The 13,559-nt window shown below is 47.2% G+C and overlaps 1 protein-coding gene and 1 long non-coding RNA gene across 3 annotated transcripts in view; one reads left to right on the top strand and one right to left on the bottom strand.

The window, feature by feature from the left end:
* Window positions 1-483: 483 nt before the first annotated feature.
* On the bottom strand, window positions 484-9,391 carry LOC135819870 (uncharacterized). Of its 2 annotated transcripts, XR_010553998.1 has the most exons (4): window positions 9,032-9,386; window positions 6,486-6,768; window positions 1,967-3,248; window positions 484-681 (listed from the first exon to the last, which is right to left on the bottom strand). It is a non-coding gene; the product is annotated as an uncharacterized LOC135819870 (long non-coding RNA). The 2 variants fall into 2 exon arrangements; XR_010553999.1 differs by lacking the exon at window positions 484-681 and having other exon boundaries at window positions 2,134-3,248; window positions 9,032-9,391.
* A 659-nt stretch (window positions 9,392-10,050) lies between these two features.
* The window catches only part of LOC135819866 (DNA mismatch repair protein Msh3-like), a 52,532-nt gene continuing 49,023 nt past the window's right edge, over window positions 10,051-13,559 (top strand). The window contains exons 1-2 of the mRNA XM_065333152.1: window positions 10,051-10,200; window positions 12,932-13,055. The gene's annotated coding sequence lies outside the window, so the exon portion shown is untranslated. The remainder of the gene's footprint in view (window positions 10,201-12,931; window positions 13,056-13,559) is intronic.

Below are 13,559 nucleotides of genomic sequence, written 5' to 3'. Positions count from 1 at the left end.
GATTCTGCTCGAAAAGCAGTGAAATTGGCAGAGCCATACAAACCTTATGGCAGGCAATTCGTCGAATTCTGCTGCGTTTCTTTATCCACATATCAAACATGCATGAAGCTTACCAGAAAAAGTACCGAATTCTGCCAATTTCTCTGCCGGTAGTTATTTTACGGGATAATGCTAATGGCAATGCCAGAAAAACTGTATCATAAATTATTTAGGGTCCAGCGGATAACGCCGGTATTATATTCGGCATTATAAGACTATCCGAGCATCAAGATGATAAGATGATAAAATGTCTCAGTAGCCTGTCAGTTTTGTGCCATATTATCGCTCGGTCTGACTCTTTACCATCTTGTTACAGTCGTGGATAGTTGCTGCATAACTCGTTCTCATGTGTTTTCTTCTCTTACCTTAAAAATTGTTATTACTGGCTAAGTATCGATTATTGAATGCACATTGAGCAAATAAATGCACCGAAGATTGACTCACAGGGCACATAGGGACAGGCAGGCTAATGAATGGAACACCGCACACACTTCCATGTCTCAACCTTTGTCATTGTTCATTCTACACTTTCCATTTCTTCTTTTTTTACTAAAAGCCATATGGTGCACGCAATGGGAACATGCAGCAGCCATGGTGGGGCCAGGCGCTCCGTCGACCAACTTGTCTCGACATCGTCATGCTCTGGACACACGAGATAAAGTAGAAGCATGAGGGAAAGAGAAAGAATAGGGGAAGGGGGAGGTGAGGGGAGAGAGAGAGAGAGAGAGAGAAAGAGAGAGAGAGAGAGAGAGAGAGAGAGAGAGAGAGAGAGAGAGAGAGAGAGAGAGAGAGAGAGAGAGAGAGAGAGAGAGAGAGAGAGAGAGAGAGAGAGAGAGAGAGAGAGAGAGAGAGAGAGAGAGAGAGAGAGAGAGAGAGAGAGAGAGAGAGAGAGAGAGAGAGAGAGAGAGAGAGAGAGAGAGAGAGAGAGAGAGAGAGAGAGAGAGAGAGAGAGAGAGAGAGTATATGAGAGCGTGTAGTTCAGCAAATTCATGTAGCAGGTTTACAATGCGTGGGTTGCTTGCATCCAGTTGCTGGTCAACAGGTGATGGTGTTCTGACTTATGCTACTACCCGCTGCTTTCCTCCGAAGTCTCTTTCTCATTTTATTTCTACTGCCTATAAGGCTATTATAGAGCCAACTCTCTTCACCTGCTTCTTCGGTTCAGTCGCGATCCGCTCAGAGACAGTAGTTCTTTTTTCAGAGACAGTAGTCAGCTTTACATTCCAGGTGGGCACGAGAGTACATTTCTAAAAGCCCGAAAACAGTTTGTTCATTTCTCTCATTTGTGGTTGGGGCGGCGGGTGCAGTGCCCTCGGCGGGTGGAGTGCCCTCGGCGGGTGCAGTACCCTCCCCACTCACCTCTTGATACCTAACTGTTATCTCATTCATTACCCCGTCTTCACCCTTCTCCTTCATACCCCCTTCCCTCTTCCCTTCCCCTATCACCTCCTTCACTTCCTCCCCTTCAGTTACTTTCCTTCCTCGTCTCCTTGAGCTTACTCCCTTCACGTGCACCCCTTCACCCCATCGACATCCCAATCCTTCTCCCACCATCACCTTACTCCAGTTCCACTCTTACTATCCCCTTCCTTCCCTCCTTCCCAGGCCGACACTCTTATAATTATGCCTACACGTAGCACAACATGACTGGATACAGTGTGTTGACCAGAGAGAGGGGGCATAGAGAAAATACTTGTACATAGTCAAGTACATAGATCAGCCAGCACCATACCAAGGTAAGCATGGAGCTGATGTCCCTCTAAGACATACTATCATTCAGTCAGTCAGTCAGTATAGTGGGATAGAAAATAATCAATGCATACCAGCCAGGATATGGGGCCGGGTGGGTGGGGGAGGGGGGGGGGGGGGGGTAGGGGTAGCGAGGACATAAATGCAGAACAGGTACTGCCGACAAAACTCAACTCACATGCTTCACTGTCCTCTAGTAAGTACGGTCTGGGAATAACACACAACAGACAGAGAGAGAGAGAGAGAGAGAGAGAGAGAGAGAGAGAGAGAGAGAGAGAGAGGGGGGGGGGGGGAGAGAGAGAGAGAGAGAGAGAGAGAGAGAGAGAGAGAGAGAGAGAGAGCAAATCAGGTGTTCACCACAGACCGGGGGTCCAGTGGATCATTGCAGTAATAGCTCTGAAAGGCAGACACAGAGCAATGTGCAGCAATCACGTGACAGCGGACACGGCTAGCAGCATATACAAAAAAATATGGGGAAGCGTTCGTACGATGCAGGTGCAAAGCGCGTACGGGCACCGCAAGGAGGGAAAATACATGATTTAGGCGGTAAACTAGTTTTGGAAAGTGGCGATCAACCCATAGCATTGAGGATATCAAGATCAGACGTACAAACACAGTACACACTGTATTGAGACCTAATAGACTAGTGCTTGAAATAGCTTATACATGTACAGTGGTCCCTCTATAATCCGGCACCATTTGTGCCATGAAAATCTGCTGGATTAGGGAGGGTGCTGGATTAACAAATCTGATTTACTGCTGCAATGTGCATGAAGAGGACATTTTGGCTACTGAAAATTGTGCTGGTTTATCGAGGGTGCTGGATTATAAAGTGCCGGATTAGAGAGGGACGACTGTAGTAGCTATCTGGGTATTGGAAGCAAGTACTTCAAGCCCACAAGCAAGTGTATGTGCCCTCCTACACACTCACGCACACACACACACACACACACACACACACACACACACACACACACACACACACACACACACACACACACACAGATACTGCTGAGTGGCACGTGAAAGAGCAACGGGCATTGAAAACAAGATTACCAGCTTGTAGCACATTGTACTATACTGACTGGGGCAAAGTCAGTCAGTCAGGAATGATTAGAGTGAACAGCATGCAGGGAATAACAGAGCATGGCCAGGGTGTGTCATCGTGACAAAGCAAAGGCAATGTATAGCATTATGTACACACTAGCGGGACAAAACCTGAACTGAAGCTGCACATTATGACATACAAATACAAATACACAACATACGCACACGTGTGTGCACTCGCAAAACACGCGTGTGTGCACGCACGCGCACACACACACACACACAGACACACGCGTGCGCGGGCGCCTGCACCTCAGCGCGACTGATAACTGTTATCCCCGACTTGTCTCTTGTACAGAACTGGTGGTGATAACTTGACAGTTGAATTTCGCCGGACGACGTCACTGAATTACCTGTGCATGGTTAGATCATAGAAAGAAAGCAGTGCAGAGACAAAATGTGAAAACAGGTTTCAGCTTTGCAATTCGGACTGCCTCCAGCACAGCCAGGTGAGATTTTTTCATACTATTTTCCATGCTCAAGTTTGAATATAGAAGTGTTAGTGAGTGTTGTGTTAGTGTGAGCACCACGCCACACATCTCATATACATCTACAGTCCATTCATCGGAGACAGTCCCGCTAGCTTATGAAAGTCCGATTTGGGCCGAATTGAGGATTAAAAGCCCGCTTTAAATCTCAAAATCTGGGTTTGGGATCTGCTTCTCCGCACATTTTGCCATGGAATACCTGTCCTAATTTTGTAAAACCTGGCTGAATTTCTATTTCCCTGTCCTTGGACTTTTCTCGCCTCAAATGTGGCAAGGATTAATTGCACGGGTCACACGATGCAGGATGTACTGTTGTTTTCACGATATCTACAACTATGTGCCGGAGACACCAAAAAGTTAGGGTGCCAGTTTCCAATGAATGACTGTAGCTATCTGTGCTGCAAGTAGTGTATAGCAATCGTTGTAGACTGGCATTTTGCCCTATGTCAACAGGAGTATGTGTGAAGCAGTTGTTACTATTTTGATATTGAAGTACAGCAACAGTCACCAGTGTTGTACAGTCCTGATTAAAACTACAGAAAAATTATCACAGTATTTGCTTGCTGGTTCTGGCTTCGCTGTGTAGCTGGTGTCACCTGCAAGCTTGGTGTCTTCATGGTCTATTCTATTCTGAGTGTACACTACAATGCATGCATGCACGCATACACCACTATAGTCTGGCCACATGGGACACACGACCGGAAATGAACATTAATGACGGAGACAACCCCGTTGTGCACGAATCGGCTGGGTTGAATTTCTAGTAAATAATGTCAGGCCCGCCGGAACCGGTCCAGTTGGTCAGCTTGACACCGGACCAGCTTTTTGCCCACCAACACATGTTTCTCACTGTGGAGGGTATGTGTACACGCCATATCATACACAAACTGTGTGAAAGGTCATGTTTCAGCAGGACCAATGAAAAGCCTGCTTCCGGCTGTCCTGAAGGTGATCCAGCCATGGTCAAACAGGCCGGTGCACAGGCTGCTAAGGTCATGTCAGTAGAGCAAATAAAATTTCAATCTGGATAGTCTTTAGTAGTACCGTAAAGTACCGCCAGAGCGCCCCACCATCTCGTCCTTTCATGGTCGTATTGTGGAGGTGGTCTCCAGTCCGTAGATCATACGACACGAACTTTGTACACAATCATATTGCACGTTCTGCAGACAATCCGTACCTTCGAGCGGACACGAGCTCCACACAAAAACCTGCTTAGGGAGCATCTCATAAGTTCGCATTTTGTTTCTAAACGTAACGCATTTCGAAATGGGGGTAGGGAGGTAGCGCCCTTTTCGAATAGAAAAATGACTGTTGGCACATTTTCTGGAACTGTACAATCTACTACCGTGCTAGATCCCTGCAGCAAAAGAGTGTGTTTAGGTGGAGATCTACCTGTGTTTGCAGATCAGCTAACCCTTGCACTGCATGCATGCATGCAGGCTACTTAGAGGTGTCAAATGTCACACCAGCCTGATCAAACCGTGTACAGTGTACCTGGCCAGCGTTTACAGCAGTACAGTTGTTGTGCAGGAAGTCTATGTTTAGGTGCGTGTACATGTCATTGATTGTACTTGTACTCAGTAAATGCGGTACTAATGACTGAGTCTGTATGCCATTCACGACCGCTCTAGCAAAACATTCATATCCATGTACATGTACATGTACAATCATGTACATAAGCATAGCATAGCATGGGGCCGCATGGACGTGTACAGTAGATAAACACAGAACAATGTGCGATAAGACTTTCGAATAGAGGGGGGAGGTAGGGGGTAAAGGCTATTCGAAATGCGTTACGTTTGCAAAATAAATGCAAACTTATGAGATGCTCCCTTAGGCCCGTAACTTGACCTTAGTACACTAAGGTTCTCACACCGTACAAACGTCGTTGCACTCTGCCATACGATTTTTCTTTCCCTGGCTGTAAAATCAAGGTGGGGTGCTCCAGCGAGACGGGGCGCTTTGGCGGTACTTTAGTGAGTCAGTCTAGGGGTGAAACGGTTACCCTTTAAGGTTGCAAACGGGTACGTGGCTTAACGGGCGGGTTATCGGGTACCCTTTAGCAGCCACTAGTGGCAGTTACTATACACTAGCCTTCCATATTTCGTGCCAGGAGTACATGCAAAGTCATGCAATTCACAGCAAGTGTACTACATCGCGACAAGCGCAGCATGCGCACTTACTGCGCTACATGCAAAACAGTCAAAATCGTCATATGTAGCAGGATCGAACCAGCAAAAAACACATTCAAACTGTACGACTGTACAAGCCAGCTAATAATACCGTACTGTACCGTCATACACGGCTAACGGGTACTCGTTTGCTAACGGATCAGCAGCTAAACAGACGGGTACCCGGGTACCCGGATCATCCCTTTCACCCCTATACTTTACGGTATGCGCGGTGACCGTGTAACGTGTGCTCTCGAGTGTGATCTTAGGCATAACGTCTGTCGCGGGTCAAGTGAGTTTTGAGTTCCAGGACGTAGGTCGGTCGAATGGCAGTTGTCCTATGCAAGATCAATATTTTGTTTTACGGTTTAGTAATAACTATCGACCACCTCTTGGGGCTAGAGAAACCGGTCTTTAGTTACAGGTGGTCCTTAGTTACAGGTGGTCCTTAGTTACAGGTGGTCCTTAGTTACAGGTGGTCCTTAGTTACAGGTGGTCCTTAGTTACAGGTGGTCCTTAGTTACAGGTTTGCTCCCCACAACCATATATGAATGTGAGACCGTCCGTGCCTGGCAAAGTGGTCTGTAGTACCAGGCTGGTTGCTAGTGACGGTGGTCTGTAGTACCAGGCTGGTTGCTAGTGACGGTGGTCTGTAGTACCAGGCTGGTTGCTAGTGACGGTGGTCTGTAGTACCAGGCTGGTTGCTAGTGACGGTGGTCTGTAGTACCAGGCTGGTTGCTAGTGACGGTGGTCTTTAGGTACAGGTGTTACTGTGACATGTCCATCACTGCACCAGTGTGCCGCTGTGCCCAATATAGGAACTGAACAAAATCAAGGCAGCCTCATCCACACCACTCACAAGCTCACATACGCAGACACAGACAGCAGACTCACGGTCCCTCGTATACTAACTTTCAAAAGATGCTCTTACCGGAGAAGCGTACGCATCTCGTAAGCCAGCGGTGGGTGAACATGGGTTGCGATGGCATCGCAGAACTTGGCGTAGGTATCCCGTCCGCATGCACGTATGCAGTTTATCACGTACAAGTGATGCTCCTCCTTTCCGCTCTGCTTCTCACGGCGAATTAACTCCTCGATGTCTTCCAACCGCAGAAGCCCTTGGCCCTGGACACAGCTGCGAAACTTGGCGCAGGGAATCTTGTACGGCTTGGGCAGAATGACGCTTACAAACTCTTTCCGGTCGAATGGATTAACTGGAGAAGAATGACAGCAATATAACAAATAAAAAACATTTGAGGCAAACAAAAACACATTGGATCATCACACACGCATTGCACTATCTTGCACCACAGAGTTGTTATTGTCAATGGCATCATCTTCCATCCTATTCATAACACTCGCATATTCTGATTCTTCATGTGGACTGCGCATCTGAGGGCATGAACCAAAAAGCGACCACTAGCCAACTCGGTCACCAATGGTGGCAAATACAGTAAAACTGCCCAGATCCGGGCCGGTTGGGACAAAGCACTGCCCGTATTAAACTGGGAATTACCCGTCACATTCAGAACAGATATGCATGTACTTACCGCATGCACTGGGGAAACCTGTTTTCATGTCAATCAAATCAATCGTATAGAACTGTTTTTGCGGCAGTTTAGCGTTGAAAGTCAAGATTTGTGCCCCTAGATGGGTTAGAAAGGTACCCAGTAGATGGGTGTGTGTGGATTAGGTGCGCCCGGATTAACTGTTAGGGCAGTTGTACTGTATACTGCATGCATGTACACAGTGCACATAAGCGGTTCCGCGGGTTTTTTTGTTGTTAGCACCCATAATCGGTTCCGGATGCGGCTAGTGGGGTTGCTCGGCACTTGTGCCAGTGGTTGTATACGTTGTTGCTGTATACTTTATTTTAATAGTGGAAATCAAAACAGGCATGATGCCTAATAAGCAATAACAATGGACCCACCATTGGCATTAGGCGCTGGATATGATGCCGCTAGGGTTTACCGAGTGTTAGCGGCCGTCGTGAGTTCACTTTGGGAACGGACACGATAATTTTACTCTCTTTTTTTACTACTTTTTATTAGGGGTGTGCACGGGTAGTCGGGTACCCGTGCTACCCGTGAGGACCTCGGGTATTCGGGTACAGAATAGCACCCGAAAACCCGAAGTCGCAGATGACATCATTATGACAGGTACAGTGCACGTGTACAAATTCTCTCCATGTCTACCCGGTGTGTAAGGGAAGGGGTGCATTGTGGTGTTACCATGGACACATTACCCGATCGGGTACGGTACCCGTGCTACCCGTCTAAAACTACCAGAACCCGATACCCGAAGAAAATGCTACCCGACTCAGCACTACTTTTTATCTATGGTTGACGAGAGAGCTTGGAAGCTCAGGGCCCTACGCTATGCTTCTTTGCCTTGATGACCTAGACAAAAAAAAGCATAGGGATGTTATAAATTCTTTAAAAAAATCCTCTTTTTTTAAGACATAACCTGGGATTCGAACCCGCACTATCGCGCGCCCTGCATGCATCCCCCGATATACTTCGCATACATACTAATCAGGGAGTCGTAAAATACCGGTATTTTACGGCTCCCTGATACTAATTCTTCCAAGTTGTTTCACATTGTGATCTGACGGCAAAAAAGCATAGGATGTTATAAATTTTTCAATTCTCCTATTTTTTTTTCAGGCATATCCTGGGATTCGAACCCGCACTATCGCCCTACATACATTCCCCCATACACTTCGCATTCATACCCATTCTTCCAAGTTGTTTCACATTGTTATCTTGCATTTGAAAGCCCTATTTGAATATGCATTGTGGCCAGCCGTCTTTGATGGCACGGTACGGTAGGGGATAGGTACGGGACAGGTACGATCGAGGGTAATACGAAACCGTCTCCCGTACCGTACCGTACCATCAAACACAGCTGGCTACATACAGCTGCCCGCAATATTCAAATAGGGCTTTCAAACGCAAGATAATAACGTGAAGCAACTTGGAAGAATGGGTATGAATGCGAAGTGTATGGGGGAATGCATGTAGGGCGATAGTGCGAGTTCGAATCCCAGGATATGCCTGAAAAAATAGGAGAATTGAAAAATTTATAACATCCTATGCTTTTTTGCCGTCAGATACGGATAGCGCCAGGCGTGACACAAACAAACAAACAAACAAACAAACACACACACAAATACCAAATTAAAGCTGTGTGGACCCTGGCTAGCGCCAGACGTTACTGAAGTAACGTCTTCTGCATAGCTACGGGAATAAATATCAATCTATTCCGGAATTCTGCTGACTCCTCGATCATCACGACTTCTTTCGCATGCCGGTAGCATCTATCCTGGCTGACCCATCATTCTATGGTTTCCAAATATTAATTCCAAATCCATCACGCCAATGCAGATATGCTGCAGTACTCTGCTAGTCGGTGGTAGCGTGCCTGCGCACAGCGCTAGCGGGGCATCTACCGTGATCTACTGTCTGTCCTGCTTACCTGTTCAGCTCTGCTCTGTGATCTGCAGGCCATGATGACCTTGGCCCCCATCCTGGCCAGGGCTTTCGTAGTCTCATAGCCCGTACCGGAGTTAGCACCGGTTACGATTGCAACACGACCACTCAGCTCCATTTGTAGTGTACGACAAATTAGCGCCCATAACTCGATTTCTGGCGAGCTAGCGAGCAACAGCATCTGCAGAGGGAATTATGTCAGGCGCAACTACAGACCACAGACTGCGCTTATTATTTGTGGGGGCCTTTCCTGCTGATCTGACTTCCCCGTATGGTGGGACTGCAGCTGAGGCCGTGAGAGATTGCCGACCGTCTCACCGTTGCTTCATGCGTGACTTATTTGAAGTATTACAACGTTACTTTACTCTTTAGTTACATGTATTTCCGACTCAGCTTCGGTCCGTTCGGACCTTTCAAAAGGCCAACCCCGGCCCCGTGAATCCCATTATTCGCATTGGGATTTTGATTTTTGTGACGCTTGTGACTGGGGTCAACTAAAAAAATTTAAAATAATTATTTAGAATGAATGACAGCTATCACGTCACTAGTATCAGCGATGTTTTTCGTCTTTTGTCACCTGGTCACTGGGGTATACTCACGGTATAGTACTAGTACTACGACTCTTCGAGTACTATTTTTTTTGGTACTCTTCATTCAGATCATGTCACGGCATGCACTATACAGTCTAGTACTTGTACATGCGTGGTAAGGAGTAGAATCTGCACCGTTACCGGAGTTGGACCGGCTAGCGCGTTTGCCTTCTTTGGAGTTTGGTGCTTGATTTCGTTCCTGCTGGCTCGTAGTCGTAGTCGTAGGTCAGATCATGCATGGCTAGCCGGCTTTTCATAATCCGACGCCAATGAGGCGCCGGATCCGATCGCACCCCGCGAAAAGTGAAATTGACTTTCATTCAAACCAAATCAAGGAAGGCTCAGTCACACAGTCAGTGGGTGGATATTTCTCCCAGATAAATTATACTAGACAGTAATTGGATAGTACCATGAGGTCGTCCAAACGGCCTTGGTACTCCAGAAAGTCACCTGGTGCCTCATCACATGGCGGAAAGACCACGACCAGCTCTTCAAAGCAGACCCCGGAGAAAGGCGGACAGCAACAGGCCACGCTAGCGCGCTCTCCAAATTCTTCAACGTGAAGGTGAGCGGCATCCAGACGGGATTGGGACGTTGTGAAGCCCAGCTAGCAGTACTGTATGCTTCTCGACCGTTCCTCTGTGATGAGTAGAGACTTGCTCGTGGGCAAATGGTGTACATCCTGTACGGCTGTAGCGTTCATGTCGTTTTCGTGACTGAAAATGATTCCGGGAAAATCAAGCATAATAATTTTCGCGAACAGAATATAATACCAATGCAGTACAGTTTGTACAACTAAGGGGCCGTCCGTAAATATCGATGTTTTTTTAGAGACGATATTGGTGCTTCTCTCCCTTGACCCCCCTCCCTCCCACCAGAAGACGCACATGTACATCTAGATCATGGAATCAATATTTTTGGATGCTCATGAAGTGCCCAGGATGTTGAGCCGGTGTAGGCGTGAAAATCCCGCCGCACTCACGCAATTGCTGCATCGCCTGGGGGGAGCGAACCGGGTTGGCGCTGCAGTGCTCACAGCCATCGTGTACTGGTGTAGCCAAAGCGGCTACGCTCGGGCTTGAATTTTTTCAAATCCTTGTTCAGACAGTGAAGACTGGAAACTCTTGTGGAGTTCGTCCGTGTTTGTTCGCACTGCCTCTACGTCTTGAAAAGGTCTCCTGCAGGCATCGTTCGGCCGATTTCCACAATCAATAGCTCATTCTTTTGCTCTTGAAATTCGCCATGGGCGTACAGCTTCCAATTTTTGATTTTGTTCTTGTGTCGCGAGTTTTAGCTCCGCGAACGGAAGCTGGTTTCACATTTCTTGTATAGCCATTTAGACGTCCGCGTGCAGGGCCTAGGGATCGGCGAAACTTCAGATATTTACATCGATATTTTTCTGATGCTCGAAAAGACGCACATGGCTCAAACCCCCTCCCCCCCAGACGCACCAATATCGTCTCTAAAAAAACATCGATATTTACGGACGGCCCCTAAAGCGGGATTCACAGAAGCTTTTTTGCGATGCGACACGCGATGCGACAGGCGCGAAACCGGGAAAACCCCAAATCGCAGGCATGTCGCACCCCACGCAAGTGTTGTACCTGCGCCTGCACGCGTTATCTCTTCGTCGTAGCTGCTGCTGTATTTGTGTCTCTGTGTGTACGTGTGGCTGCACGTGTTGTCTCTTTGTCGTATCTGCTGGTGAATTTGTGTCTCTGTGCTGCTGACCCGTACATGCTGCTGGGCTGCTTTGTTGCTGACCCGTACATGCTGCTGCGCTGCTTTGTTGTTGACACGTGCACCTTTTTGTGCTGAGTAGACCACCTTTTGTGCTGACGAGGGCACCAATTATTTCTGATATCATGTTTTCCTTTTGCCATGTCAGTCGTCTGTTGTCCGACGGTCGTCGTCAGTCGTCAGACATTCGTTGTCAGAGTCAGACGTTCGTTGTCAGTCGTTCGTTGTCAGTGTTGGTTCTTCTTTATGAGTTCCCCAGTCGCCTACTGAAATGAAGTAGAAGAAAAGCTCTCTAACAATTCTGTACTGGCTCTCTGTTGTGTGGCGTGGCGAGGAGCGTAGACGCAGTTCGTTCACGGTTCTCAAACCCGTGACGACACAACTGCCGCAACTGGGCAATCGCAGGCCATCGCAGAAGTTGAGCTTGGCTCAACTTTTGCGATGCGATGCGATGCGACAAGCGATTTGGCGTACGATTTTGACCTTTTCTACAGCAAAGTTGTACAAAGGTTCAAGAGTTGCCTATAAATTTGTACAAGTTGTATCAAACCGCGCGAATATCATGGTGATGTAGCCAAATCAGCAAGATGTTGTCGCATCACTGACTTCTTCTGTGAATGGTATTTCGCGAGTTCGCATCGCACACGTCCGTCGCAGATCGCGTCGCATCGCGTGTCGCATCACAAAAAAGCTTCTGTGAATCCCGCTTAAGGCTGCGTTTACACGACACCGCACGGCCAGTTTTCCGTTTTCAGTCCCGCATTTCTTTTTTCGTTTTCGTGCGTTTACACGATCAAAGCTGATCCGAGGTGGTGTCCGTTTGTATCGTTTTCGCGCGTCTACACGGGACATGACGGGAGCAAAGGATCCGCAAAAGTTCGTCATGTGCCAAGTGTTGTCGTGGAAGCACCGATCACACTCAAGCAATAATTGAGAACAGGCCACAAAACAATACTCGTCACATGATGAAAGTTATAAAAACAATTTTTTAGATTGTCGGATCCGTGTAAACGGCAGAAAACGAAACACATGTGCCGGAAAACGAGGCCAGCATACCGTTTCGACTATTTACACACCCAAATTTATCCGGCAGACATTTCTGTTTTTAAATTCTTCCTTCTTGGCCAGCGTTTTGGTTTTCTTCCGTTTTGGTGTACAACTTTTACGTTTTGCTCTTCGTACCGTGTAAATGAACCATGCATCCGAAAGGATATTCTTGCGTTTTCACCCCCAGCGTTGTCGTGTAAACGCAGTCTAAATCCATGCTTCGATTCGGCCGAGTGAATGAGGTCGCGCTCAGGGGTGCTCTGGCTCAGATGAGTATGTAACTCCTAAGCTAACTGCACTGGTTGTGCATGTCAGCAGATGTGCAACAGAAAGCCATAGAGGAAACACGTGCTTGTGCGTTGTGTACATGTCCATGTCATGATGTGTGTGTGTGTGTGTGTGTGTGTGTGTGTGTATGTGTGTGTGTGTGTGTGTGTGTGTGTGTGTGTGTGTGTGTGTGTGTGTGTGTGTGCGCACGTGGGAATGCAATCCTTCCTCTTTCTCGACAGCCTCCGTCAACACCGGTGGCGGCAACAGCAGCAGCAAAAACATCAGCTGTTCAAGTATATGTAGTGTATGATGATGATGGTGGTAGTCATGACAACAGCAGCAATGGCAGTCATCCTGTTGCAGGTATAGGAAGTATATACATGTATACAGTCAGTTAGACTATGCAGCTGCAGCTGCAGAAAAAGTGCTCAACATCCAAATCCTTGGGGTTTCTTGAATATTGTTTGCCTGATGATTGCACACAGTGCATGAAACTCAGAGTAGCAACACACTACGAGTGATCCATTGTTTGTTGACACATGTATGCAGTCATGTATATGCATGTCCCTGCATCTCTAGACAGCAGTACTAACTACAGCTTGGGTTTACCGGCTGTTAGCGGCCGTCGTGAGTTCCCTCCGGGAATGGACACGATTTTTTTTACTAACTACAGGAGTATAGCGTTTGTCTTTGAGACGCACATTGTTCAGACATTAAAGAGGTTACACGTAACGTAATGACGTTAGTAAAAAACGTTTCCATTATTGTGTTGCTTTTGCCCGTACAAGAGGCTTTATCATGTAAAAAAAAAAAAAAAACGTAGTCGATCTACGGAAAGTCTTACGTAAACTACATGCACATCTGTGT

This window comes from Sycon ciliatum, chromosome 6, assembly GCF_964019385.1.
Source record: "Sycon ciliatum chromosome 6, ocSycCili1.1, whole genome shotgun sequence".
NCBI classification, from domain to species: domain Eukaryota; kingdom Metazoa; phylum Porifera; class Calcarea; order Leucosolenida; family Sycettidae; genus Sycon; species Sycon ciliatum.
This window is presented reverse-complemented; position numbering and strand designations above follow the sequence as displayed.